Source organism: Desmodus rotundus, chromosome X (genome assembly GCF_022682495.2).
Source record: "Desmodus rotundus isolate HL8 chromosome X, HLdesRot8A.1, whole genome shotgun sequence".
In the NCBI taxonomy this organism is placed as follows: Eukaryota; Metazoa; Chordata; class Mammalia; order Chiroptera; family Phyllostomidae; genus Desmodus; species Desmodus rotundus.
The window spans coordinates 56,387,179-56,393,409 of record NC_071400.1 but is presented as its reverse complement, the minus strand read 5'-3'; positions in this window follow the sequence as shown (position 1 = coordinate 56,393,409).

Below are 6,231 nucleotides of genomic sequence, written 5' to 3'. Positions count from 1 at the left end.
ACCCCAGGTGAGTGCGAGCCCTGATAAGCAGCCCAGCTGCCTGGACGCCAGACCCAAAGTGCCCCAGTGGGTGCATACCCCAATCAGTGGCCTGGGGCCCACACCTGAAACCCCCGGTGGGCGGGCGCCCTGATAAGCACCCAGCGGCCTGGGACCACAGACAAAAAGCTCCTGGGTGAGCGCCCAACCTGATCAGTGGCTGGCTGCCCCCTGGCACTGACCCAAAGCAGGGGATGCGCAACCAACTGAAGTCCAAAGCAGAGATCAGCCACACAATACAATCAATGGCCTGGCTGCCTGCAGGCGACCACAGCCAAAAGCACTGGTTCTGAAAAACTCCTATGTAGCCCCTGCGCATAGAACTCTGCAGGGCCTACTGGCTCCCTACGGGGAAGGCAGAACACCCAGCAGAGGGGAGCTGCAGGGCTAGGAGAGACTGCATTCGGTGGAAAGACTCGACCCAATAGGGGGCTGAACTACCCCATAGCACCACCAAGAGCCCCTAGCATCTAAGACAGCAAAGAGCGAGAAGGTGGAATGTGAGTTGTCCCTAATTGGTGCAACTCCAGGACAGCACAGCTGGTGAACTAAAGGCCTAGTGGGGAGCAAAAGGACCCTGAGGAACGAGACTGAAGACTGAACAGTGAAGAGAGTGGCTCAGGAAGGGAGAAAAGTGAAACCAATCCTTTCAACCAACCCCTCCCGTTCCACAGACAGGACTAACAGCAGAACTAACCTGACCAGTTGAAAGCCAGCAGAAGACCTTTTTTTTTTTTCTTTCTTTCTTTTTCTTTTTTCTTTCGTTCTTTCGCACTGAATTCCTTCTTACTTTCTGTCCTTCTTTCTTTTTTTATTCCTTCTTCCTTCCATCTTTCACCCTTTTTAATCCTTCTCCCTGCCTTCTTTTATTTATTCTCTTGTTTTAATTTTTGTTAAAAAATTCCTTCCTATTGTGCCTCTGATCTTTCTTTATTCCTACTCCCTTCCTTCCTTTCCTTTTCTATTCCCTTTTTCCCTGCTTCCGTTTTTCCCCACCCTCCTCTTTTTCCCACAGGTGAGACAAGAAAACCCGGACTGCGGAAAAGACCAGAATTAGACCGTGTTACACCCATAAACGTCAGCTCAAGACCAGTGAGCACAGGAGATTAAGGAGACAGCACCACTGCATCCCATTGGCATTCTACCATAGAAGTTCATACCATAAACCCAGGGAGTCACAATACATCAATTTAAGAAGCAGAGGCTAACAAGAAGAGTCTCATAAACGATGGGAAGACAAAGAAACAATCCACAAATGAAGGGAAAGGAGGAAGCCTAAGAAAGAAAGATAACTAAAAAAGAGGCAAGTCAACTATCAGATACTGAGTTCAAAGCAATGGTTATCAGGAAGCTCACTGAGCTCTCTGAGCTCACAGAGAACTACCAGAAACTACAGGGAAACTACAATGAAACCACTGCAAACTATATCAACATGAAAAAGGAAATAGAAACTATCAACAAGAGCCAAGAGGAAATGAAGAATACAATTTCTGAATTGAAGAACACAGTAGAAGGAATGAAAAGCAGACTTGATGAAGCAGAGGATCAATCAGCGAGCTGGAGGACAAAGTAGAAAAAAACACCCAGAAAGACCAAGAAAAGGGAAAGAGGCTCAGAAAGAATGAAGAGGCAATAAGGGAAATGCAGGACAACATGAAATGTAACAATATCTGTATAATAGGAATACAAGAAGGAGAAGAAGAAGAGCAAGGGATAGAAAACCTGTTTGAAAAAGTAATGATGGAATATTTCCCGAATCTGATGAGAGAAAAAGTCACCCAAATCCAGGAAACACATAGAGTCCCAAGCAAGAGGAACTCAAAGAGGCCACCTGCAAGACACATCATAATTAAAATGGCAAAATTCCAAGACCAAGAGAGGATCTTAAAGGCAGCAAGGGAGAAACAGGAGGTAACATACAAGGGAGCCCTAATAAGGTTAGCAACTGACTACTCAATGGAAACAATCCAAGCCAGAAGAGAATGGCAAAAAATATTCCAAGTAATGAGTGCCAGAGGCCTGCAGCCAAGACTACTTTACCCAGCAAGGCTCTCAATCAAGATAGAAGACCAAATAAAGAGATACCCAGGCAAAAGAAGTCTAAAAGAATACACTTCCACCAAACCAGCTGTGCAAGAGATGCTAAAGGGACTGCTTTAAGGAAAGGAAGGAAAAGAGAAACAGAGAGGAACACAGGTAGGAAAAAACGGCAATGAATAACTACCTATCGATAATAACCTTAAACATAAATGGATTAAATGCTCGAATCAAAAGACATAGAATAGCTGAATGGATAAGAAAATTGACCCACACATATGCTGCCTACAAGAGACCCATCTCAGGACAAAAGTCTTACACAGACTGAAAGTGAAGGGCTGGAAACAAATTTTCCAAGCAAACGGACAGGAAAATAAAAGCAGGGATAGCAATACTCATATCAGACAAAATAGACTTCCAAAGAAGGGCCATAAAGAGAGACGCAGAAGGTCACTTCATAATACTCAAAGGAAGAATCCACCAAGAAGACATAAACATTGTAAATATATATGCACCCAATATAGGAGCACACAAATACGTAAAGAAAATCTTGGAAGATTTCAAGAAAGATATTGACAGCAACACAATTATAGTAGGCGAATTTAACACCCCACTGTCAAAAATGGACAGGTCTTCCAAACAAAATATCAACAAGGGTATTGTGTCCCTTAACAATACCCTAGAGGAAATGGACTTAACTGATATATATGGAGCTTTTCATCGCCAAGAAGCAAAATACACATTCTTTTAAAGTGTACATGGAACTTTTTCAAAGACAGACCACATGATAGGACACAAAGCAAGCCTCAACAAATTCAAGAAAATTGAAATCATATCAAGGATTTTCTCTGACCACAAGGGACTGAAACTAGAAACCAATCCCAAAGGAAAAAATCTCAAACACTCAAAATCATGGAGACTGAATAGCATGCTATTAAACAATGAATGGGTCAAGAACGCCATTAGGGAAGACATCAAAAACTTTCTGGAAACAAATGAAAATGAACTCACAACAACCCAAAACCTATGGGACACAGCAAAGGCAGTCCTGAGAGGGAAGTCCATAGCAATACAGGTGTAGCTTAAAAAAGATAGAAACATTTCAAACAAACAACCTAACCCTACACCTACAAGAACTGGAGGAACAACAACAAAGACAGCCCAGAGCAAGCAGAAGGAAGGAAATAACCAAGATCAGAGCAGAGTTAAATGACATAGAGACTAAAAGCACAATTCTAAGGATCAATGAATGCAGGAGCTGGTTCTTTGAAAAGATGAACAAAATCAACAAGCCTTTAAGTAGGCTCATCAAGAAAAAAAGAGAGAGGATCTAAATAAACACAATTAGAAATGAAAGAGCAGATATTACAACTGATACCATAGAAATACAAAGGATTGTAAGAAATTACTATGAAGAACTGTATGCCAAGAAATTTGAAAACCTAGGTGAAGTGGACACATTTCTAGAAAAATATAATCTTCCAAAACTGAATGAAGAAGAAGCAGAAAACCTGAACAGACCAATAACAGCAGAGGAAATTGAAGCAGTGATCAAAAAACTCCCAACACACAAAATCCCTGGACCAGATGGTTTCACAGGAGAATTCTACAAAGCATGTAAGGAAGAGCTAACCCCTATCCTTCACAGAGTATTCAAAAAAATCCAAGAAGATGGAAGACTTCCAAACTCTTCTCGTGAAGCCAGTATCATCTTAATTCCAAAACCAGATAAAGACACAACGAAGAAAGAAAACCTCAGGTCAATATTGCTGATGAATATAGACGCTAAAATTCTCACAAATATTGGCAAACCTCATCTAGAAATACATTAAAAAGATCATACACCATGACGAAGTGGGATTCATCCCAGGGATGCAAGGATGGTACAATATTCGCAAATCAATAAACATAATACATTACATCAATAACTGCAAAGACAAAAATCACATGATCATATCAATAGATGTGGAAGAAGCATTTAATACGATACAGCACCCACTTATGATAAAAACACTCAGCAGAGTGGGAATAAAGGGAGCATTCCTCAACATAATAAAGGACATATATGAGAGACCTACAGACAACATCATACTCAATGGACAAAAGCTCAGAGCTTTCCCACTAAGATCAGGAAAAAGACAAGGATGCCCTCTCTCACCACTCCTATTCAACATAGTATTGGAAGTGCTAGCCACAGCAATCAGACAAGAAAAAGAAATAAATGGCATCCAAATTGCATAGGAGGAAATGAAACTGTCACTGTTTGCAGATGACATGATAGTGTACATGGAAAATCCTATAGAATCCACCAAAAAACTACTCGACCTAATAAATGATTTTGGCAAAACTGCTGGATACAAAGTCAATACTCAGAAATTAAAGACATTCCTCTATACCCACAATGAAACTGCAGAAACAGATATCAGGAAAAAAATCCCATTTTATATAGCAACAAGAAAAATCAAGTACCTAGGAATAAACCTCACCAAGGAGGTAAAAGACCTGTACTCAGAAAACTACACAGCACTGAAGAAAGAAATTAAGGAAGACACAAACAAATGGAAGCATGTACCATGTTCATGGATTGGAAGAATTAACATCATCAAAATGGCCATACTACCCAAAGCAATTTATAGATTCAATGCTATCCCTATTAGATTACCCATGACATATTTCACATATACAGAACAAACATTTCAGAAATTCATATGGAACAATAAATGACCCTGAATAGCTGCAGCAACTTTGAGAAAGAAGAAGAAAGCGGGGGGAATCACAATACCTGTTATCAAACTGTCGTACAAGGCCACTGTAATCAACACAGCCTGGTACTGTCATAAAAACAGGCACATAGACCAATGGAACAGAACAGAGAGCCAAGAAAAAAACTCAAGTCTTTACAGTCAATTAATATTTGACAAAGGTGGCAGGAGCATAAAATGGAGCAAAAACAGCCTCTTTAAAACATGGTGTTGGGAGATCTGGACAGTTATGTCCAAAAAAATGAAACTCGATCACCAGCTTATGCCATACACAAAAATAAACTCAAGATGGATAAAGGACTTAAATATAAGTCATAACACCATAAAAGTCCTAGAGGAAAACATTGGCAGGGAAATCTCAGACATTCCACACAGCAACATCCTCACAGACACATCTCCTAAAGCAAGGGACATAAAGGAAAGAATAAACAAATGGGACCTCATCAAAATAAAAAGCTTCTGCATGGCTAAAGAAAACAGCACCAAATTTCAAAGAGAACCAATAGTATAGGAAAACATATTTGCTAATGATACCTCAGACAAGGGACTGATCTCCAAAATATATAAAGAACTCACACGACTCTACTCCAGGAAGACAACCAACCCAATTAAAAAATGGGCAAAGGACTTGAACAGACACTTCTCCAAGGAAGACATACAGAGGGCCCAGAGACATATGAAAAGATGCTCAGCATCACTAGCCATTAGAGAGATGCAAATTAAAACCACAATGAGGTACCATCTCACACCAGTCAGAGTGGCCAACATAAACAAATCCACAAACAAATGTTGGAGATGATGTGGAGAAAAGGGAACCCTAGTGCACTGTTGGTGGGAATGCAGACTTGTGAGGCCACTTTGGAAAACAGTATGGAATTTCCTCACAAAAGTAAAAATGAACTGCCCTTTGACCCAGCAATTCCGCTACTGGGATTATACCCTAAGAACCCTGAAACACCAATCCAAAAGAACCTGTGCACCCCAATGTTCATAGCAGCACAATTTTCAATAGCCAGGTACTGGAAGCAACTTCAGTGCCCATGAGTAAATGATTGGATCCAAAAACTATGGTATATTTTCACAATGGAATTCTACACAGCAGAGAGGAAGAAGGAGCATATAGCCTTTGCAACAGCATGGATGGAACTGGAGAGCATTATGCTATGTGAAATAAGTCAGAGGTTGGGGGACAAATACCATATGATCTCACCTTTAACTGGAATGTAATAAATAGAAGAAAAAAGGAAACAAAATATATCCAGATACATTGAAGTTAAGAACAATCTAACAATAGCCAGGAGGGAGTGGAGAGGCGACAGTGAGGAGTGTGGATTATAGGAACTCCTATAAAGGACACATGGAGAAAATCAAGGGAAAGGTTGGAGGTGGTGGG